The 25268-nt window shown below is 42.4% G+C and overlaps 1 protein-coding gene across 1 annotated transcript in view; it reads left to right on the forward strand.

Moving 5' to 3' along the window:
- Positions 1-25268, forward strand: part of LOC130369128 (mitochondrial inner membrane protease subunit 2-like) — a 482812-nt gene that overhangs the window by 72061 nt on the left and 385483 nt on the right. Inside the window, exon 2 of the mRNA XM_056573917.1 lies at positions 20217-20282. The gene's annotated coding sequence lies outside the window, so the exon portion shown is untranslated. The remainder of the gene's footprint in view (positions 1-20216; positions 20283-25268) is intronic.

The raw sequence follows: 25268 nt of genomic DNA on the forward strand, positions 1-25268 counted from the left end.
TACAGGTTGGGATATGAGGACGGGATATGAGGTCGAGATAGGAGTTCGGGATAGGAGGTCGGGATAGGAGGTCAGGATAGGAGGTTGGGATAGGAGGTCGGGATAGGAGGTCGGGATAGGAGGTCGGGATAGGAGGTCGGGATAGGAGGTCGGGATAGGAGGCCAGGATAGGAGGACGGGATAGGAGGATGGGATAGGAGGTCGGGATAGGAGGTCGGGATAGGAGGTCAAAATAGGAGGACGGGATAGGAGGTCCAGATAGCAGATCGAGATAGGTCGACATAGGAGGTCGGGATAGATGGATGGGATATGAGGTCACGATAGGAGGACGGGATATGAGGACGCGATAGGAAGATGGGATAGGAGGTCGGGATAGATGGAGGGGATAGGAGGTCGGGATAGGAGGACCGGATAGGAGGTCGGGATAGGAGGTCAAGATAGGAGGTCGAGATAGGAGGACGGGATAGGAGGTCAGGGTAGGAGGTCGGGATAGGAGGTCAGGAAAGGAGGTCGGGATAGGCAGTCGGGATATGGGGTTGGGATATGACAACAATATATGAGGACAGGATATGAAGTCAAAAGCTTCCTCCTTTGTTTATTTTCCTCCCCAACAAGGATTAGGAAGGAAAAACCAGGCCACGCCGGGTATTCAGCTAGTATATATCTAAAACTCAATGTGTGTATGTGTGTATGTGCGTATGTATGTTCCAGCATCACGTCCAAACGGCTAAAGATATTAACATGAAACTTGGCACACATGTTACTTATATGTCAACAACAAACATAGGATAGGTGATTTCACCCTTACCCACCCCCATTTGCCAGGGTCAGGGTTTTTATTTAAAGTCCCATACAAGTTTATGGGAAATTTATGTTACTACATAACTACCAAACAGCTGGAGATATTTCGATAATACTTGGTCACATATTACTTATATGTCAAATAAAAATATATAATAGTTAAATTAACCCCTAACCTGCCCCCATATGAGAAGGATGGGGCTTTTGTTTCAAGTCCTATGCAAATATATAGGACTTCTGGTGCCTTACTCCACAAGCTCTGCTCTGCATCTGCTGGTGAATGTGTCAGTCTGGCTGGTAAGCCACACCACATCTCACAAAGACACGTCCACATTTTAAGCCACACCCCTTTTATTTTCAGACTGCAATATCTTTACCACAACGCAGCTTCATCTGAGGACGGGATATGAGGATTAGAAATGAGGATTAGCTATGGGGATGGGATATGAGGACGAGATATGAGGTCAGGATATGAGGATGGGATATGAGCTTGGGATATGGGTCGGGATATCGGGTCGGGATTTGAGGTCGGGATATGGGGATGGGATATGGGGTCGGGATATGGGGTTGGGATATGGGGTCGGGATATCGGGTTGGGATATGAGGACGGGATATGAGGATGGGATATGAGAACAAAATATGAGGACAGGATATGAGGTCGGAATATCCTCCTTTGTTTATTTTCCCCCACAAGGATAAGATAGGAAAAACCGGGCAGTGCCGGGTACTCAGCTAGTATATTATATATATATATATATATATATATATATATACACAGTTATGGCCGTAAATGTTGGCACTCCTGAAAGTTTGGTCTGGACAAAATTATTGGCACCCTTTCAAAATTGTGGAAAAATAAGATTATTTCAAGCATGTGATGCTCCTTTATACTCACCTGGGGCAAGTAACAGGTGTGGGCAATATAAAAATCAAATCTGAAAGCAGATAAAAAGGAGAGAAGTTCACTTAGCTTTTGCATTGTGTATGGGCAACAGAAAGTGGAGAAGAGAACTCTCTGAGGACTTGAGAACCAACATTGTGGAAAAATATCAACAATCTCAAGGTTACAAGTCCATCTCTAGAGATTTGCCTTTGTCCACAGTGCACAACATTATCAAGAAGTTTGCAACCCATGGCACTTCAGCTAATCTCCCTGGGCGTGGATGGAAGAGAAAAATTGATGAAAGGTGTCAACACAGGATAGTCCGGATGGTGGATAAGCAGCCCCAAACAAGTTCCAAAGATATTCAAGTTGTCCTGCAGGCTCAGGGAGCATCAATGTCAGCGCAAACTATCCGTCGACATTTAAATGAAATGAAACGCTATGTCAGGAGACCCAGGAGGACCCCACTTCTGACAGAGAGACACAAAAAAGCAAGACTACATTCTGCCGAAACGAACTTGAGTAAGCCAAAATCCTTCCTGGAAAACGTCTTGTGGACAGATGAGACCAAGATAGAGATTTTTGGTAAAGCACATCATTCTACTGTTTACCGAAAAGGGAATGAGGCCTACAAAGAAAAGAACACAGTACCTACAGTGAAATATGGTGGAGGTTCAATGATGTTTTGGGGTTGTTTCGCTGCCTCTGGCACTGGGTGCCTTGCATGTGTGCAAGGTATCATGAAATCTGAGGATTACCAACAGATTTTGGGTTGCACTGTACAGCCCAGTGTCAGAAAGCTGGGTTTGCATCCAAGATCTTGGGTCTTCCAGCAGGACAATGACCCCAAACATACGTCAAAGAGCACCCAGAAATGAATGGCAAAGCACTGGAGAGTTCTGAAGTGGCCAGCAATGAGTCCAGATCTAAATCCCATTGAAAACATGTGGAGAAATCTTAAAATTGCTGTTGGGAAAAGGTGCCCTTCCAATAAGAGAGACCTGGAGCAGTTTGTAAAGGAAGAATGGTCCAACATTCCGACTGAGAGGTCTAAGAAGCTTCTTTATTTATTTATTTGTATTCCTTAATTATAGTTTTCAATATACATAGCAAAATATAACTTAATAATATGGCCAATTGCACAGTGAAAAAATGCAGAAATCACTAACTTTCCCTTCTTGTCCCCCGATCCGCCCCCCCCCCCAAAAAAAAAAAATATATATATATATTTTAGGGCATATTTAATGGACTGAACTCAAGCCATTTACACCATATTCTATTAATATAAGAAAGTCTATCTGTTGCAAATGCTATGGAGCATTCCATGTAGCAATTAGCATGCACTAAACTAATTATGGTCTTAGGATCCGGAATATCTGCATTTTTCCATTTTGTCGCTATTTTATTTCTTGTAACTGTCAAGAAATGGACCATTACTGTCACGTCTGATGGTGTTAAATCTTCCATACCCAAGTTTAGCAAAGCTATTTCCGGGCCCCAAGAAGCTTATTGATGGTTATAGGAAGCGACTGATTTCAGTTATCTTTTCCAAGGGGTGTGCAACCAAATATTAAGTTAATGGTAACAATAATTTTGTCCAGACCATTTTTGGAGTTTGGTGTGGCAATATGCTTTTTTTCCTCCCTTTTCCAATACACAAAAAAGGGAATTAACATATGTATAGAAAAACATGTGTTGCTGCAATCCTTTTCTGTGAGAAGTACTTCATTTTCTTGTAAAATTTCAGGGGTGCCAACATTTATGGCCATGACTATATGTATATATATATATATATATATATATATATATATATATATATATATATAGCTGCATTATCATAAACAGGAAGGCAACTATGAGTAAAATACAACTTTCATATACACTCCAAAATAGCTTCTAAAACAGCACATTTAAAAGTCTTAATGTAAAAGGGTACTCCACTTCTGGACATCTTATCTCCTATCCAAAGGAAGGCGTGACAGCGATCACATCCGTCATGCCCCCTTTCATAGACATGAATTGAGGGAGCATAATGTGACGTCACGATCACAGCCACCTTAACCCAGCGATCTGAACATAAGTGTTCAGAATACCAAGGTGCCGGCCCGGAGATCGCGCGCGTGTGTGTGTGTGTGTGTGTGTGTGTGTGTGTGTGTGGGGGGGGGTACCGGCCAGATCCCCTACGATCAGACATCGTATCCCTATCTTTTGAATAGGGGATAAGATGTCCAGGGACAGAATACCCCTTTAAACATTTCTGACGTGGGTTTGCATGGTCTTTTTAAATTGGTACTAAATTCCATTGATTTATAACATACAATGTATGCAATTACAGACTGTTCTAGATGTACAGTATATTAAAATGTAGCATTTTAGTGAAAACAGACATGCAGGTGTCTAATGAATGTATGTATCAGCAAATGTCTAGATTTGAGGAATTGAAGGCAGCTGCTAAGCCGACAATATGTGCAAAAAGTCAAATAACATTCCTATGGTTTAAGTGATTTATTGTGAATCAACCTCAGTTTCTGAATACTGTATGTGACTATTCAGTGAAATTCCTTGGAAGCATCATTTTGCATAGCTAAGCAGATCTAAGAAGACTTCCTTCAAAATGAAAAATGTGCAACTGGCAAGCACCTTGTTTGCATTTATGTACCTAACACATCGGCTCCTTCTTTATGTGGGCCTTGAACGTAATTTCAAATCTAATTACATCTTTTTTAGCCTTGCATTATTGCAGCAATGCAACAACGTCAGCAATTTAATGGTATATCAAGAATACTGGATTTGTGACTCCACTGCAAATTTGATGACATTCTAAAAATAGGAAGGGTTACTTCATAAAATAAAAGACGAGGAACAAATTACTGAATAATGTTTCTTTAATACAGTCCAACTAATTCCATTGACATTAATGTATACAGTTGACTATGATATATTTATATATAGCACTTAATCATGAAAAATGATCGAATGTGATAATAGGAACTGTATATGTGAGACATAACGGCCCTGATTTGCTATCGTCAACCCGACATGTTTTGTCTGGTTATCACAAATTCTGTCTGCGCTAGAATTTGCGCCAGAATTGAAAACAAAAAACACGACCAACTCTCCATTTTATTGAGAAAACCTGAAAAGGGGGCGTGGCCATCGGGGAAAGGGGGCATACCCGCAACATTTTAGAAAAATCCCTACATACTTACTAAGGCTTCCACAGAAAATGTGGTGGATTTGAGCAGAGGAAACCCCCACAGATCAGAGCATGTGTAAAAAAAATAAATAAAAAAATAGCAAAATGTAGGGAAAAGTGCAAAATGGTGTAAATACCTTCACCAGCAAACAGACCGAGAAGACCTTCCAAATCAAAACAAGAATGGACTGCAGATCTGTATATGTAATATATCTGATAGAATGTACATGTAAACTACAATACATTGGATGCACCAAGCAACAGTTGAGAAGTAGGATAAATGGACATAGATATAATATCACCAACCAATTCATGAAGCATAGTGTTTCCAGGCATGCGATGGAAAGACATGACAGCAAAATCGAAGACTTCAATGTAACCGCAATAGAACAAATACCCGAGGATACGGATGATCACTTCAGAAAACTCTGTAAGCGTGAATCCTATTGGATATATAAGAAGGATACTTTATACCCATCAGGACTGAATGAATGCCAGGATAATGTATAAATAACATAATTCCTCTACGAGGTGTATCCTCCCATGTTCAGTACAACATGGAAGGATATGCATAACTTTGTATGACAAACATTCATCAGTCATGTTTCATTAAGATCACAGATTTCCAAACCTGCATAAAACCCGTCTAGTCTGCATCCTCTGTTCCTCTATAACATCTGTAAGAAGATTTTGTCAACATACACCGGTAGTATAGTATTATGTCCATCACAATACGCATGCGCATAACCAGTACGAACTGTCATAGTCCCGGACCTTGGAACCCCACTGCGTGTGAGCTACCATCCTCATAGTGCCTGTGACAGCTCACAATCAGGATCCCAGAATACATCACAAAAAGCAACATAAAAATATTGTACAGTTTGACTTCCACTGGGCTGGTATATGTTGAAATAACTTCTTGTTTTGCTGGAGGAAATAACATAAGTGATCTATTACAATTTTTTTTTTCTCATTAGAAATTTTTTATTTTGATATTAAAGGGGCACAGGAAAGGAAAAATAAGAAGGGATGGGGGGAATAAAAAGAAAAGAAAAAACTCAATGTGCAATCATTCCAATAAAATGTACATGGAAATAACATTGTTTCATAAGGAATGTGCAAAGTAACAAAAACATCACAAACAGTTTGGGCATATGATAGATGTGTACTGAAACGTCTATGACAAGTGGAGCGAAAAAGTTTGTTCAATAGTCACAAACCTAACATACCTAAAGGACCTCAACTGAGTCAATGAGTACTATCACATCAATCCCATATGCCTAATAATAGAAACATAAATTAAGATCAGGTCCTGGAAGTGTAAACCCAGCTAAGAAGGGGAGTCAGGCATAGCTATTGTTTGAGTGTCCCCTGATAGACAAATAGTAAGATATTCTGATGAATGTGTGAACGAAACCCATGGAAATCAGAGCCTGGAATTTGCGTCAGATTTAGGGGTATTAGCAGATAGTAGGTCTTCCATCCTACAAACTCGATTAACTTCAGCAAACCATTCTGTTATCGACGGGGGGCATGAAGCTTTCCACAGTCGCGGGATAACTGTCCTAGCAGATAAAATTAAAAATCTGATAAGGGAGTGAGAGGTGCGAGTAGGACTACCCGGAAACATAGATAAGAGGAGTATTGCAGGATCATTCTCTATTCACTCACCAGGGACTTTATGGGTGATCTCTAGTACATTCAACCAAAATGGTGTTATTGAAGGGCAGGACCACCAAATATGTCTCATGGTGCCTATTCCTTGGTTGCATCTCCAGCATAGTGCAGATGATTGAGAATAGAATTTATTTAAGAGAGATTGCACCCTGTACCATCTGGAGAATACTATTTTTTTTTTTTTTCAAACATTGGACCATATGGGCAATTGATGCCCCTATAAAGCTATACAGTGGAATCCATTGCAGGTATACATTTGGAAATCCTCTAAACCCTGTTCTTTTAAATGAGTGAAGGATTCAGTCCAATATCTTTAACTTAACACTTTTAATTAAATTACTTCTCATAATCCTCCATTAAGCCCTTTGAAGGAACATAATTTATAAGTGAAAGGTTTCCCTAGAGCAACTTTGATAAATCAGAGGTTTAAATGTACAATTATATTATTATTGGCAAAAAGTGACCATTTAGTGATTGAATATGCCCGGCTTTGATTTAAGCTGATGCTCATTGAAGGTCATTAGTATTATTGCTGAGTAGGTGTGAATTAACACTAAGGTCAGTAATTAGCCTACATAGTATACATGCTAATGAACGCTTATGAATGGATTTTATAAAGCCTTTCACATTAAACTTAGATATAGAACAACATGCCGGCTCTTCATAAATAACTCATAAATCATTTTAAAGCTTTACATTATTTAAATAAAAAAATAATAGATCTCTGCAATTGTTACTTAAAAGGTTTAAGCGTTAATTTACTGTAAAACCATGTGCTTATAAAAAAGCAGCAACATAATAAATCAACTCAATGACGTTTGTGACTCATGTAGATTAAATGTGACTCCTCTGATGAGAAGAAATAAGCAGGTTCTATTTTCATCCCACCCCATGAAGCTATGAACACGCCATATGATTGCATTTTTCCCTATTATTACACACATTTGCTGCATGAAACCCCCCCAGCCCCTCCCATCTCTATGGACAGTAGATCCTTCTGGGCAGACATAAATAGCAACATATTATTTCTTTACCAAAGATTAAGTAAAATAGAAAGCTTATTATTACCGTCAAATAAGAAGTATTTAGACAAGTAAAATCTTATCGTCGTTGTCACTATAAAGAAATTGCATTCATATTATACCTGAAAATTCACCCTTTAGCAACAGATCCAAGGATATAGCTAGATGTGTACCCCATCGACACACTATTGGCTACCTCTAATGTTGATTTGACAATCTGTAGCCTCTCTTTAGGGAATGCATATTTTCCAGTATGCATCTGGCTACTGTATTTTGCCCTTGTTCCTTTAATACAATTGCTAGGGAAAAAGTGTATAAGGAGATTAGATAAAGGTGCGGCCTCAATAAATAAAAAAGTGAGGGAAATTTATCAAACCTTACATTACTTTCACTATTACTTAAAGGGGTACTCCACCCCTGGACATCTAGGGGTGGAGTACCCCTTTAAGTAATAGTGAAATAGATAAGATGTCTGATCGCGGGGGTCCTGCCGCTGGGGACCCCTGCACTCTCTCCTGCAGCACCCGCTTGTCATCAGCTGCAGGAGCAAAGATCGTTCCTTTCTGATGACTCACAATACAGGGGCTTGAGTATCGTGATGTCACAGACTCGCCTCCTTGTGACATCATGCCCCGCCCCCTCAATGCAAGCAAGTCTATGGGAGGGGCATGGCGGCCTTTGGATAGGGGATAAGATGTCTAGGGGCGGAGTATCCCTTTAAAGAAGCAATATGATTGGTTGCTATGGGCAACTTGTCAACTTTTCCTCTGCGCAGGTTTTGATAAATTTCTCCCAATGTTTTTTTTTTTTTTTTTTTTTGCTGTGATAGAAATTTGTTAAAATTGTTGGAATTCTGATCATGAAGTCCAACTAATATAAATGCAACCAAATTAATGTAATTCTGTGAAAGTGTAAAATTTGCTTGATTTCCTGGAGTCCGTAGGCAGCACAAACGCATGGGTTATAGGAGCCTTTTAACCCGGACAGAAGCTTGTATGTAGCAATACAATAACAATAATTAGAATAATAGCTTTCACCTGGAAGTCCCCCATAAAGCCCAGGAAGGAGGAGACACACTCGTATTGTATGCAGCAAGTCATTTTATTGGGGGGGATATATTTGTGCTGCCTGCGGACTCCAGGAAATCAAGATTTCGGTAAGCAAATCTTAAACTTCCTGGTCGTCCTTCGGCAGCACAAACGAATGGGACATTCAGAGCAATGAAACTAAGTGGAGGGATATTTTAGGACACCGATGCACCCTTCAAAATGCTCTCGCCAAAGGCCGATCTTTGGGCTGAAAATATATCCAAACGGTAATGCTTGGCAAAAGTGGAAGTTGAAGACCACGTCACGGCTGTACAGATTTGATCCAACGGAACATAACCTCTTTCTGCCCATGAAGCAGCCGTAGATCTTGTGGAGTGGGCTCGAATAGATAGAGGAGTTTCTAACCCTTCTGATTTGTAACACAGACAAATGATTTCTTTGATCCATCTTGCCAAAGATGATTTACTGGCTTATTTTTTACCAGCATTAACTCCATGATGTTGTACAAACAAGGCTTCCGTTTGTCTGAGAGCTGAGGTTTTATCTAGATAGGCAGAGATTGCTCTACCAACATCCAGAAGATAGAGATGGTCATCCTCTTCTGCTGACACCACAGGAAGGACAATTTCTTGATTGATGTTGGCTGTATTCACCACCTTTGGGAGAAATCCAGGCATAGTGCGAAGAATTATGCATTAGGAAGAAAGCGTAAGTATGGTCCTTTACAAGACAACGCTTGCAGCTCACTGATACGCCTTGCTGAGGTTATAGCAACCAGAAAAAGAGTTTTCAATGTGACCAATTTGAGACTGGCTGACTGGATAGGCTCAAAAGACTTCTGAGAAAGATGTTTCAAAACAATAGAAAGATCCCAGGAGGGAACAGGATTGTGAAACTGGGGTTTGATTCTGAACAATGCTCTAAAAAATCTTGAAACCAATGGAACTTTGGAAAATATTCCTTCTAGATGTGCATTGATGGCGGAAAGATGAACCTTCAAGGTATTGGGCTTCAGTTCTTTTTGCAGGCCTTCCTGCAAAAATTGTAGTAATGCAGGAACCTCTTGGACTTGAAATCCTTTAGATGAACACAAGGAAGAGTAGATGTTCCACACTCTGTCATAGAAGTGTAGTGATGACTTCGTCTGAGAACCCCCTGGTCTTTAGAGATCGGCGTTCATGTTCCATGCTGTTAGCTGGAGTAGAGGAAGGTTGGGGTGCTGAAGACTGGCTTGTTGCAAAAGATCTCTGCGAAGAGGAAGTTTCCAGTAGTCACCTTTCGATAATTCTAACGCAAGTGTAAACCACACTCGCCTCGGCCACCACGGGAGAATCAGAATTGCCCGGACTTTTTCTTCCCTGATCTTCCTCAGGACTCTGGAAATCATTGAGATTGGCGGAAAAGCGTACACAAACATTTCTTCCCAAATTATGGAGAGACCATCCAGAGCATATGGGCGATCTGACTTTTTCAGGGAGCAAAACACTGGTAGCTTGGAATTGAGACGAGTGGCCATCACATCTATCGACGGTGTTCCCCACTTGTCTGTGATTTGATGAAACACTGAATTCAGTTCCCATTCTCCAGGTAGTATGGGATTCCAGCTCAGCCAGTCCGCTTTGCAGTTCAACTCCCCTTTTATGTGGATGCAGAGGTGAGGTTCACTTCAGCCCACCGCATCAAATGATCGCATTCCTTCTGGAGACAAAGACTCCTTGTGCCCCCTTGTTTGTTCAGATAGCATACTGATGTCAAGTTGTCTGACTGAACTTGAACTGGTTTTTGAAAGAAAAGAGTCTGGAAATGTGAGAGAGCCAATCTTATAGCTCTCAACTCCTTCATGTTGGACGACAGACTTGATTCTTATGGGGACATAGGATTTTGGACCCATCTGTTCCCTACATGGGCACCCCAACCCCAGTTTGATGCATACGTAGTGAGTATCTGAGGATGGGGAGGAAGAATATGCACCCCTTTGGGAAGGCGACCGGGATGTAGCCACCAAGAAAGGTCCTTCTTCACTGTTGGAGTTATTACCATTAGAGAATCTAGATCTTGAGATGTTTTCTTCCAAACATTTAGGATGTGGGATTGTAAAACTCGGATGTGAGCCTTGGCCCAGGGTACTGCTTCTATAGCAGAGTTCAGATGACCGAGGACCCTCATCGCTTGACGAATGGTACATGAACGCCCTGACTTTAGTTGGTTGATAGCTTCCAAGATCTTGACAACCCTGTCGGGAGAAAGAAATATCTTCATCTTGTGAGTGTTGATGACAAACCCCAGGTAAGTTATCTGATTCGTAGGGTGAAGAATGGATTTGTTCTGGTTTGTTCCTGAAGAGTTTTCAACGTCAAGTTGAGATGGTGAAAAAGAACTTGTCTGGATGGAGCTCGCAGAAGCCAATCGTCCAGATATGGCGGGATAAAAATTCCCTGAGACCTGAGATGTGCCGTGAGGACGACTGCAATCTTGGTGAAGATGCGAGGAGCCGATGTTATCCCGAAGGGAAGACAAGTGAATTGATAGTGCATTACTTTCTGATGAAGAACTGCAACTCTCAGGAATTTCTTGTGGGACTGAAGGATCGGCACATGTAAGTAGGTATCCTGCAGATCGATTTTGGCAAGAAAATCGTTTTTCTGGATAGATAAAGGGAATGTGTCAACAAATTTTGTTAAATTTTGTAAAATATTTTTGCAAATATTTTTACATTTTTTTATTTGTGACAAAATATGAAAAAAATAAAAATAACTTGTCCTATTTCCCACTCTTGACCAGCAGAGGGAGCTAACATTAGGGATTGGATGAATAGAAAGGAATTACTGTAAAATGCGGCCTTGCTTTCCTGCAACTCCCTCTTGTGTCTGTATGCAAATAGAGCGGGGGATGGGAATCTGTAGTCCACTAGCCAGAGCCATTTTGTCAGTGATTGATAAATGCAGACTACCAAAAGTCTCTCACACACTTTTCTGCTCGAACGTCGCAGCTCCTCACTGCCCGCTCCTCGGCTCCTCACTGCCCGCACCTCCGCTCCTCACTGCCCGCTCCTCACTGCCCACTCCTCGGCTCCTCACTGCCCGCTCCTCGGCTACTCACTGCCCGCTCCTCACTGCCCGCTCCTCGGCTCCTCACTGCCCGCTCCTCGGCTCCTCACTGCCCGCTCCTCACTGCCCGCTCATCGGCTCCTCACTGCCCGCTCATCGGCTCCTCACTGCCCGCTCATCGGCTCCTCACTGCCTGCTCCTCTGCTCCTCACTGCCCGCTCCTCACTGCCCGCCCCTCAGCTCCTCACTGCCCGCTCCTCGGCTCCTCACCTCCCTCTCCTCACTGCCCGCTCCTCGACTCCTCACTGCCTGCTCCTTGGCTCCTCACTGCCCGCTCCTCGGCTCCTCACTACCCGCTCCTCACTGCCTGCTCCTCACTGCCTGCTCCTCCCCTCCTCACTGCCCGCTCCCAAGCTGTCTGGGCATGCTGGGAGTTGTAGTTTTGCAACATCCTGGTTGGAAAAAAAAACACTGCTTCACATAGTGTTTTGCAACCAGAATGTTGCAAAACTACAAATCCCAGCATATCCAGACAGCTTTTAGCTGTCCTGGCATGCTGGGAGTTGTAGTTTTGCAACATCTGGAGGCACCCTGGTTTGGGAAACACTGGCATGGAGGGGCAACATTGTGTAAAGCAGTGTTTACCAGCCAGGATGTTGCAAAACTACTCCCAGCATGCCCGGATAGCCATTTGCAGGCAGTGAGGAGCGGAGGAGCAGACAGTGAGGAGCGGAGGAGCAGGCAGTGAGAAGCGGAGGAGGAGCAGACAGTGAGGAGCGGAGGAGCAGGCAGTGAGAAGCGGAGGAGCAGGCAGTGAGGAGCGCAGGAGCAGGCAGTGAGGAGCGGGCAGTGAGGAGTGGAGGAGCGGGCAGTGAGGAGCGGAGGAGCAGGCAGTGAGAAGCGGAGGAGAGGGCAGTGAGGAGCCGAGGAGCGGACAGTGTTTCCCAAACCAGGGTGCCTCCAGATGTTGCAAAACTACAACTCTCAGCATGCCAGGACAGCTAAAAGCAACATTCTGGTTGCAAAACACTATGTGAAGCAGTGTTTTTTTTTCAACCAGGATGCTACAAAACTACAACTCCCAGCATGCCCAGACAGCTTTTATCTGTCCTGGCATGCTGGGAGTTGTAGTTTTGCAACATCTGGAGGCACTCTGGTTTGGGAAATACTGGTATGGAGGGGCGAAATTGTGTAAAGTAGTGTTTCTCAGTCAGGATGTTGCAAAACTACAACTCCCAGCATGCCTAGACAGCTAAAAGCTGTTTGGGCATGCTGGGAGTTGTAGTTTTTCAACATCCTGGTTGGAAAACACTGCTTCACAGTGTCGCACCTTCATACCAGTGTTTTGCAACCAGGATCTTGCAAAACTACAAGTCCCAGCATGCCCAGACAGCTAAAGGTAGTCTGGGTATGTTGGGACTTGTAGTTTTGCAACATTCTGGTTGTAAAACACTGCTTCACACATAGTTTTCCCAGGCTTCTGAATGGCACATTTTAGGTGCCTGGGAAAGCTGGGAAACTGGGCATGCTGGGACTTGTAGTTTTGCAAGATCCTGGCTGCAAAACACTGTGTGAGAAAGCAGCAGACGTGGGAAAGTTACACAATGTGCGTAACTCCAATTGAACTCCAATTGGTTGGAAAACGCTGATATATATATATATATATATATATATATATATATATATATATATATACACACACACACACACATCAGCGTGTCCCAACCAGAGTGCCTCCAGCTGTTGCAAAACTACATGACGTTATCAGCAGACGCAGCTCCTATTACACAGCCGGCTTGACAATGACAGGTACCGGGAGAGGAGCAGGACAGGTATACGGGAGAGCTGGTATGTGCGGCCGGATAGGCTGGGGGGAGAAGAGGAGCACGGAAAGGCCAGGGGAAGGGGAGAGGGAGGTGTAGAAGAAGCGGAGCACGGAGAGGCTGGGGGGAGGGGGGGGGAGAAGAACCGGAGCATGCACGGGAGCTAGCTGGGGAAGGTAACATAGGTCCCGAAGCAGCCGACAACACAGCGGCTGCTTCGGGACTTTTATAATATGGCGCCGGCACACTCTTGTGTCGGACATGGGCTTTGTTCTGCGCATGAGATACATGCGCAGAACAACCATAATGTAAGCGAACAGGACGTCTCCCATACCAGCTTGTCTATGTACATACATTGCCGTAGAGCAAGTGTGCTGATGTCGTGAAGTGACGTCAGCACACTTGCTCTGGTAATGGCAGCCCCCATAACACTGTTTTACATTAAAATATTCCAAAAACTATCATAAAAAAAATAAATAAATGTAGATAACATTAACTAGGTATTTAAATTCCAATAAAATAATAAAAAAATATGTGACACTTTCCCTTTAAGACCGCCATACGAATTGATTTCATCTTGAAGTGCTTTCTGATGAAGAACTTGTTGAGGTAGGTCAAGTCGATCACCAACCTCCATCCTCCTCCTGCCTTGGCTACTACAAAAACCAGGGAGTAAACTCCCTTCCATTGTTCCTCTTCCATTTCTAGTGCTTTTTTCATGAGAAACTGGGAAATAAGAACGTTTGTTACTGGACTGTTCCTTTTGCTCAAGACAAATCGGTCTGGAGGAACTTGTGTTAATTCCAAAGAATACCCTCTTGAAATCGTCTCGGATACCCAACGATCCGAGGATGTTCTGGACCAGATGAGAGCAAAATTGTGAAGACGGGCGCCCACAGGAGGAGGTGATGGCATGGCGTCACAATGTAGACTTGGTGGGGGTTGGTTTCTTCTTAGTGACAGAGGCCAATTCTTGTTTCCCTTTATAATAACGTCTTCCTGAGGGACGAAAATGAGACTGCCTTCGAGGAGAACTTCTGAATTGTTTTCTGAAGGGTCTAGCAGGTTTCTTTTTAGAGATAGGAAAAATGTCTCCTTGATCTTCATTTAAAGCTTTCAGAATGCCCCCTAGTTGTGGCCCAAACAGGGATTCCGGATGGAAGGGAAGAGAAGCAAAATTACTTTTTGCCTGAACATCACCTGACCACTGCTTTATCCATAGTGCCCTTCTTACTGCATTGGCTGAAGTCATACTTTTCAATGTGCATTTTAATATGTCTAAAGGACTGTCACATAGAAATTCGGCAGCATTCTTCTTTACAGAAATATTTTTTAGAAGTTCATCTCTGGAAACACCATCACTAATATCTTGGCTTAGATGTGACAACCAGATTCTCAGGGCCCTAGCAACAGGAACAGAGGCTATAGCAATCTTAGAGGCAGAGGCAGCTGCAGAATAGGCTCTCTTGCTAGCAGCATCTGCTTTGCGTTCCATAGGGTCCGATAATGACGATGATTCTTCTGATGGAAAAATAGATTTCTTGGATAATTTTGCAGCGTCCATGTTTACTTTGGGCGGAGCTTCCCAAGATGATGATGCAGCAGCGTCTAGAACATATGTGGTCTTAAATTTAGCCCCTGGTTCAAACCTCTTTTCAGGTTTCTGCCAATTTTTTTCAAACCACTGTTTGATTACAGGATGAGATGGTAAAGCTTTATTAGGTACTGGTGGAAAATAATAAAGTTGCTCCCTTCTGGATTCATCAGAATTATTTTTATCAGACTCCAGGGCCTTTTTTACTGCTTTTAATAAGCTTAGGAACTTTCTCTTTATTAAGCAGGTATATATCATCAGAGGTTTCAAAAACTGCAGAATCTGAAGATTTATCATCATCATCCTCTGAACCCCGGTCTGAATCAGAAGAGGGGTCCTGTGCTATGGGAGAGGAGCATCTGGACTTAGATTTCTTAGCCTCCTGAGTGAAAGAGGATTTTAATGCCGAGAAGGTGTCCACCATCTGTTCTTTAAACCAGGATAGAAAATAGTCAGAACTCTGATGCTGCACTTGATCAGCTTGCACACAACCAGCACATAAAGGGTGTTCCCAACCATCCTGCAGAGGTTGATTACAGGCATTACACAGCAGGTGCTTCTCCTTCCTCTTTATCTTTCCTCCTACACTTGCCATCTGCAAAGTAATAAGGGGGGACATTTATCAATGTTTGCTTATGTATTCCTTTTTTTAGTTATTTTTTTCTTACTATTTTTTTTGCTTATGTGCGGCTTATTTATCAACTGCTTTCAGCCTGTTGATAAATTTCTTTCACTTAAAGGGAACCAATCATCAGATTTTACCCTATATAACGGTTGGCAAAGCGTTATATAGGGTAAAATTGTTGTCCTCACCATCCCCGGGGAATGCTCCTGCCCCCAGGGATGGTGAAGATATGAAGTTATAAACTAGTCACCGCCGCCGCGGTAAGTAGTCACCTGGACGGGGAGCTCTTCTCACCAACTCTGTTCTTCGGCCGACAGCGACGCCCCCTCTGCTTGATTGATGGGCCGCGTCATCACTCTGCTCCGTCTGTTCAGTGAGCGGAACAATGACGCGGCCCATCAATCAAGCGGAGGGGGCGTCGCTGCCGGACGAAGAACGGGAGTTGGTAAGAAGAGCTCCCCGCCCAGGTAACTACTTACGGCGGCGGCGATGACTAGTTTATAACTTCATATCTTCACCATCCCTGGGGGCAGGAGCGTCCCCCGGGAATGGTGAAAATAAAGATTTAATCCCTATATAACGCTTTGCCAAGCGTTATATAGGGTAAAATCTGATGATTGGTTCCCTTTAAGCAATTTTTCTTTTTTTGCTTTGGTAGTGGCTTTTTCTGCTCCATGTCTGAGCTGGAGTAAATTTAGTAGGTTTTTTCATGCGATGCGACTTTTTTGCGACTTTCGCACTTGATAAATCTCTGACCACTGCAAGTCAAAAATCACTTTTCGCTTTGGTAAGTAGGATTTTTATTTTTTGCTTAGGACACGGAACATGCAAAAAGTCGCAGAAAAAAAAAGCGTAGTCGCACGTGCAACTTTTTTGCGACAATTTTAAGCAAAAAACCTACTAAATGCTTTGATAAAAGTCCCCCAAGGAGACTGCCAGAATCTACACCCAAAGAGATTTGACCCAGAACAGGCATCTGTTTACCTTAACAGCCCAGGAGATCTGCTGCCCGGCAGAGCAAGATCTCCTGGACTGAGGTGCGCACCATTTATGGCTGAGATCACGCGAGAGGCGGGATACTTACACCTGCGCATCAGCTTCCATCTGCCACTGAGAGATCCTCCCCCAGACACTCGAGTAAGCCCCGGCTGGCAAGAAGGACACTCCCACCAGCAGACGCAGGAACTACGTCAGCAGAGCCGCACACATCGGAGGACCGCGGCGTCCGAGTGAGCGGCACATGCGCACAAGCGCCGGCTTACAGGAAGGTACAGAAAAACATTATAGGACTCACCTAATATGTATAATGTTCCCCGCTCCTATGAGGATGGTGCAGGAGCGACAGGGGGAACCTTGGCCGAGGGACCTGGGAAAACTCCCTGGTATACAGCCGTAACTTGAGTCCTCAGGGAATAGGCAAACCCCAGGGTATAGGAGGATGCACCAAAAAACTTCTGTCCATAGAAGAGCTAGAAAAAAAATACTAGTCTCCTCCTTCCTGTGCTTTATGGGGTACTTCCAGGTGAAAGCTATTACCCTAATTATTGTTATTGTATTGCTAGATACAAGCTTCTGTCTGGGTTAAAGGGCTCCTATAACCCATTCGTTTGTGCTGCCGAAGGACGACCAGGAATGTGCAAATTCAGGGCAGTGATATTGATATTATTGTAAAATTTATGGTACCAAACTGTAATGTGTGAACACAGCCTAAAAGCATCTTATTTAATAAGTTGTATTAAACAGATATGAACAGGACTTGTCAGCATGCAGAAATGTTGAAAAAGCCCAAATATATTACCCATAGTTGTATGATGTTATTATATGGTAAAACACTTAAAAAAAAAAAAAAAAGGAAAATCACTGTATTCACATACAATCAGCAAACCTTTCAAAATAATGCTGAATAAATACTGTACACATTATATGGCCAAAAGTATGGGGCCCCACCTTTTAATCATTGAGTTCAAGTCTTTTATTCAGTCTTATTTTCACAGGTATATGAAATTAAACCCCTATCAATGACATCTGTCTTTATAATCATTTGTGATGGAAGGGGTTAATCTAAAGAGTACTTACATGCATGTCCAACTTCAACCTGTGTCTGACCTAACAAATGATCTTTAGGTAGACACACTGCCATATCTTATAGAAAGTCCTTCCAGAAGAGTGAATTCTGATATAACTGCAAAGTGGGGACCAATATTAAAGGGGTACTCCGGCCCTAAACATCTTATCCCCTATTCAAAGATAGATGTATCGTGTCTGATGACTTACGATAAAGGAGCTGGAGTATCGCAATGTCACGGCTCTGCCCCCCCTCGTAACGTCATGTCCCACTCCTTCAATGCAAGTCTATGGGAGGGGGCGTGATGGTCGCCACACCCCCTCCCAAAGACTTGCATTGATGGGGCAGGGTGTGACATTGTGATACTCCAGCCTCTGTATCGTGAGTCATCAGACACGAAGCGATCTTCGCTCCGTGAGGCTGAGGACAGGGGTGCTGCAGGAGAGATGGCCGGGTCCACAGTGTTGGGACCCCCGTGATCAGACATCTTATCCTCTATCCTTTAGTTAGGGGATAAGATGTCTAGGGCCGGAATACCCCTTTAATACCTTTAGATTTAGAATGGGATGTCTTGAAAGCTTCTGTTGGTTTAAGGTGTTGCAACATTTGTGTCCTTTTAGTGTATAATCCATTACTTAAAGTGTACCTGTCATTTGCAAAAACTTTTTATATAGTGTAAATAATAAAATTATATATATATATATATATATATATATATATATATATATATATATATATATATTTGCAATATACATAGATTAAAAATGTGCATATTTTAAGTGCAAAATTTTTGTCTTGTCCCTGGGTTAAGCAGGGCTCTGTGCAGGCTCCTGGCTTGTCAATCATTCTGCTGTGTGAAGCTGGGGTGTGTCACAGAGCCCTGCTTGTCCTCAGTGTACAGAGCCCTGCTTGTCCTCAGTGTACAGACCCCGCTTGTCCTCAGTGCACAGAGCCCTACTCTTCCTCAGTGTACAGAGCCCTGCTTGTCCTCAATGTACAGAGCCCTGCTTGTCCTCAGTGCATAGAGCTATGCTTGTCCTCAGTGCATAGAGCTCTGCTTGTCCTTGCTGCACAAAGCCCTGCTTGACCTCAGTGTACAGAGCCCTGCTTGTCCTCAGTGTACAGATCCCTGCTTGTCCTCAGTGCATAGAGCTATGCTTGTCCTCAATACACAGAGCCCTGCTTGTCCTCAGTGCATAGAGCTCTGCTTATCCTTGCTGCACAAAGCCCAGTTTGATCTCAGTGTACAGAGCCCAGCTTGTCTTCAGTGTACAGAGCCCTGCTTGTCCTCAGTGCACAGAGCCCTGCTTATCCTCAGAGCACAGAGCGCTGCTTGTCCTCAGCGTACAGAGCCCTGCTTGTCCTCAGTGTACAAAGCCCTGCTTGTTCTAAGTGTACAGAGCCCTGCTTGTCCTCAGTGCACATAGCCCTGCTTGTCCTCAGTGTCTAGTGCTCTGCTTGTCCTTGCTGCACAAAGCCCTGCTTGACCTCAGTGTACAGAGCCCTGCTTGTCCTCACTGCACAGAGCTCTGCTTGTCCTCACTGCACAGAGCTCTGCTTGTCCTCAGTGCACAGAGCCCTGCTTGTTCTCAGTGTACAGAGCCCTGCTTTTTCTCAGTGTACAGAGCCCTGCTTGTCCTCAGTATACAGAACCCTGCTTGTCCTCAGTGCACAAAGCCCTGTTTGTCCTCACTGCACAGAGCCCTGCTTGTCCTCAGTGTACAGAGCCCTACTTGTTCTCGGTTTACAGAGCCCTGCTTGTCCTCGGTGTACAGAGCCCTGCTTGTCCTTAGTGCACAGAGCCCTGCTTGTCCTCATTGTACAGAGCCCTGCTCGTCCACCCACCCATTACAATTTTTATTAACCAATGTATATTACAAATGTACATATAGTGTTTTCTACATTATATAAAAAATTCCTGCAAATGCCGTTGCCCATTTAAGCGCTTAACATTTAAACATGGTGATCACACAATCCATCCATCATGCTGGTTTGAGCTTTATGTTTGCTTGTTACCTTGTAACTATATTGTTAGCACTTCACTGATCTTTCTTTGATGCGTAGCTTTTGGCAATGTTTTTATATGCAGAGTGTCAGATGAATGTCAAGAATTTATATGGCAATAAGGATAAAACAAAATACCAAGCAAGCTTTACTTTATAAAATGTCCTTCCTGTGTTTTTATATAATATTAAGATAATAAGTGATCAGGTGCCGCACAGAACCTGTATGTAAAATTTGATTAAGTAAGGCTACATTTTTCTTTATTATAATCTGACATCATGTCAAAGAAGCCTAAAGTGGATTGATACAATGTCAACACAAGAGTGAAAAACCTATTTCTGTTTTGTCTGCCCTATTGAGCACTTCTTCATTTATTTCCCGATGCTTCATTAATCATTGATTATATGATCATATCCTTTTCTTCTTTTAGGTCTCCAAAGAACCCAGAGCAGAAGATTATTAAACGAGTGATTGGTCTGGAAGGAGACATTGTAAAGTAAGCTCCATAGCCAAGATAGATGCTGCTATTCTCCACACTTCTATTCAACACATTTACTATAGGGAGATTTAGTGCACTAAATATACAATATAACAATAGCGCAAAAAGTGTATGTGGTAATGTGTGGATGTGCCCAATCAAGCTGTTATACTGAATGTATGAATTCCCGTATGTCATACACAACTATAAGAAGTACTTAATGAATATGTAACAATTGGAACTTTTATAAGACACAGGGTGATTTAAAATAAGGGCATACCTGTACAGTTGTATAGGAGAGTGCCGTGTATTAGCAATATAGAGGTACACAGGAACGGTGCATAGGTTCTAAATTGGGTCTAGGGATGAGAAAAAGAAAGTGTCGTATTGTACACTTGTGTGGCAGATAAATGCTGACAGCATATATACATAAAAACTATATGCAATAAAAGAAGGCACTATATACCTGTCTGTAATATCGGCATTTGTGCAAGTGGCTGAATAAAATGCAAATCACGAGTGGTTCTCAGGTGAAGAGATTGCTGAGAAAAACAAAGTCTTATATGTTATATAGGCCACTGTAGCCAATACTAGTTTCCCGTTCCTTTATAGGTATATTTGTACCTGCTGTTTCCATTCATTTCCTTTTTGGTAGTTATTCAGATGCTGTTAAGTCCAAGGAAAAGTTGGGTCCGATCAAGGAAACCGCCTCTTTGTTTCCGAAACGCATTGGAAAGGACTTTGGACCTCTATAGCCACGGTAGTGAAGTCACTACTTACAGTCAAACACCATCAGACTAACTGTGGACCAACCCACCAATGTGGTCTAAAATGGCAGATGATCCTCAACCCCAAGTGCAGTTATGCACTTTGAGCTGGGGTAGAGGTCCTGCATTTGTGGACAATATAGGTTCACTATTGTGGTAGATGTAAACAATGACATTAACTAACCCTCAAAACTGATGTTAAAATTGAGACATTAGCCAGTATATCCTTATATGAAGGACATACCTGAGCCCGCACACCAATGCACTCAAATGGTACAGGACCTAACAACTAGCCTAACTGCGCATGATAAGCAAAACCAGGAACCAAATTACAGCAGCACCAGGTCCGACTTGTAGACTGCTCCCAACTGTGAACCAAGAAAGCCATGGTTGAGACACCGCTGGCCGAGGCATTCTCCTCTCACCTCTCACAACATTGGGCGCAGACTTTTTCTTGGACTTAGCAGCATCTGAATAATTACCGCACAAGAAATGCACGGAAACCGCAGGTACAAATATACCTATAAAGAAACGGGAAACTAGTATTGGCTACAGTGGCCTATATAACATATAAGACTTTGTTTTTCTCAGCAATCTCTCCACCTGAGAACCACTCGGCATTTACATTTTATTTAGCCACTTGCGCAAATGCCGATATTACAGACAGGTATATAGTGCCTTCTTTTATTGCATATAGTTTTTTCTGTATATATGCTATCTGCCACACAAGTGTACAATACGGCACTTTCTTTTTCTTATCCACAGCCCCTATTTAGAGCCTATGCACTGTTCCTGTGTACCTCTATATTGCTAATATGTGGCACTCTCCTATACAACTACACAGGTATGCACTTATTTTAAATCACGCTGTGTCTTATAAAAGTCCCATATAGCGCTTACTGTTACATATTCATTAAGATTTAGTGCACACTTCTTAAAGGACAAAAGAATACAGGAATAGATTAGTTTATCATGTAGTAAATTTGAGTATCCGTATTAGTCCAGTGATGCAGATGCAAATTAAAAAATGTTGCAGTATCTTGTAATATCTTTTTTATTGGACTAACAGAATCTTGTAGAGACAAGCTTTCGGGATTCCTTCCTTTATCAAGTCCAAAGTAAATTTGCTTTGGACTTGATAAAGGGAGGAATCCCGAAAGCTTGTCTCTACAAGATTCTTTTAGTCCAATAAAAAAGATATTACAAGATACTGCAATATTTTTTGATTTGTTTATCATCAAAGAAAACTTCAGCTTCCTATAATGTGATATATACACTACACATATGCAATACATACTATTCATTTGTTTCCTTTTATAACTGCAAATGTATAGCTGTACATTATTTTACCCTAGTGCTGGCATATTATGAACAGCTATGGAGAGAATTATATTGCTCACAATTTTCTAATCCTCACTTCAGCTTTCAACCTATGTTTGTAACCAAGGTCGTCCTTATAGGTAGTTGATCTTGTAAACTAAAGACCCTGGAGGAAATACATGCAAACAGTGACAAGGTTGAAACTTGCTGAATTCTATGGCTGCAGAACTAAAAGGCAACAATTCTAGCAGTATTACTCGTGTAACGTAACTATGACGGTGTCACAACTGGCATACGCTGGCAAAATTGCGTAAAAGTTATTTTTATTTTGCACAATTTTGATGTTGTCTGCACTGGATTTGTCCTTTCTCTTGCTGTGGTCTGCAGGGGGCATCGTTTGGTACACTGAATTTATCCTTTCAACGTTCTATTCTATTCAACATTTTTTGCACTATTCAGGGACTTCCTGTTATTTTAACAAATTTATGAAGTCATGTGCAGCACATAATAAAATGTTGTTCAGCAACTGGGAAAACCACACACTCTGCTATGTCTTTAAAGGGGTTCTCCGGTGCTTACACATCTTATCCCTATCACTCCCCCTCCCGTCGGCTTGCATTGAGGGGTGGAGCTTGACGTTACACGGGGGCGGAGGCGTGACGCCACACGGCGCCGGCCCTGTAGTCGCCCGTAATCAGACCCGGAGCAAACACGCTCCGGGACTGATTACAAAGGGGGTGCCGAGTGCATGATCGCGGGCGTCCCCAGCTGCGGGACTCCCGCGATCAGGCATCTTATCCCCTATCCTTTGGATAGGGGATAAGATGTGTAAGCACTGGAGAACCCCTTTAAATCACATGGACATTCAGATAATTTAAATGGACCCAATACTACCCTTTATTTCACTGGTGGAGGCATTGGCTGCATGATTCCTCCATAGATTACTGCTGATTTTATGGTGCACACTTTTTAGGTTGGTACAAAAAAAAATGCTGCAAAGTAAGAATGCTTTATAAAATACAAGTGTAAATTAACAAAATGCAAAGTGATATCTGGTCAATATTTAATGTGACCATCGTTTGCCTACAAACATTTAGCTTAAAACAGAGTCAGTAACTGAAACAGGAACATGTGTGGGAAGCTTAAAACTGGGTGAGAAACGGGGAGGGGAGGGGAGGCTGGGGAGGGGAGGCTGTGGAAGACATATTCATGTCACAGGTTATGCACCATGGCAAGAGCAAAGCAACAAGAAACAAAGTAGTTATACTGCATCAACAAGGTCTCTCCCAGGGAAAGAGTGGGGTTCCAAGATGTGCCATTCAAGCTTCTTTGAAAAAACACTAAGAATCGGGCATTATCGAGGACCATAGATACAGTGATCAGGCAAGAAAACTTAGTGAAACATATAATAGACACATCGGGGGAGATTTATCAAAACCTGTGCAGAGGAAGAGTGGTGCAGTTGCCCATAGCAACCAATCAGATTGCTTCTTTCATTTTCCACAGGCCTCTTTAGAGGCCTGTGGAAAATGAAAGAAGCAATCTGATTGGTTACTATGGGCAACTGCACCACTCTTCCTCTGCACAGGTTTTGATAAATCCCCCCCATCATGCTTAATTCCTTTCATAATTGGAAGATGTCCAGCGCTGCCCTCAGCTCAGAACTGGCAGAAAGCAGTGGGACCTTGGTATGTCCATGCACTGTTTTGAAAATTCTGTCAGAAAGTGGTATTAATTGAAGTATTGTTGCCAAAAGTCATATATTTTGTGTGAAAACAAGGCCAAGTAACATTAACTATATATGAAAACACAGGAATTGAAAAAATGTCAGCAGGTGCTCTGGACTGAAGAGTCATCATTTGAAATATTTGACTATAACAGGAGGCAGTTTGTTTGCTGAAGGATACAACAATAAGCATCTGCAGGCAACAGTGAAGCATGATGGAGGTTCCTGCCAAGTTTGGGACTGCATTTCAGCAAATGTAATTTTGGATCTGGTTAGGAATAATGATGTCCTCAATGCTGAGAAATACAGGCAGATGCTTATTAATCATGCAATACCATCAGGGAGGTATCTGATTTGTTCCAACTGTTCTGTGCAAGAGGACAATGACCCCAAACATACAGTGTCATTAAAGGGGTATTCCAGGCCAAAACTTTTTTTTTTATATATATATCAACTGGCTGCGGAAAGTTAAACAGATTTGTAAATTACTTCTATTAAAAAATCTTAATCCTTCCAATAGTTATTAGCTTCTGAAGTTGAGTTGCTGTTTTCTTTCTAACTGCTTTCTGAGGACTCACGTCCCAGGAGCTGTGCAGTTCCTATGGGGATATTCTCCCATCATGCACAGCTCCCGGGACGTGACATCATCATTGAGCAGTTAGACGGAAAACTTCAGAAGCTAAGAACTATTGGAAGGATTAAGATTTTTTAATAGAAGTAATTTACAAATCTGTTTATCTTTCCGGAGCCAGTTGATGTATATAAAAAAAGTTTTCGACTGGAATACCCCTTTCTGCAGTATAAAGAAGAACAAATAGTCCTGGAAATGAGGAAATGCCCCCTACAGAGTCTGTTTGGAATTACATGAAGAAACAGAAGGATTTGTGCAAGCTTACATCCACAGAAGATCTGTTGTCATTTCTCTAACATTTTTTGACCAACTTCCCTGCTGAGTTCATTCAATGAGTGTGTGAAGATATACCTAAAAGAATTGATGCTGTGTTGAAGGCAAATGATTGTCAAACCAAATATTGATTTCTCTTCTGTTCATCCACTTCTATATGTGAAGGCATTCTTAAAGGGGTATTCCAGATTTTATTTTTATTTGATGATGCTACAGGGGCTGTAAAGTTAGTGTAGTTCATAATATAGTGTCTGTACCTGTATGTGACGGTTTTCTCGCAATTCTTA

Source organism: Hyla sarda, chromosome 4 (genome assembly GCF_029499605.1).
Source record: "Hyla sarda isolate aHylSar1 chromosome 4, aHylSar1.hap1, whole genome shotgun sequence".
In the NCBI taxonomy this organism is placed as follows: Eukaryota; Metazoa; Chordata; class Amphibia; order Anura; family Hylidae; genus Hyla; species Hyla sarda.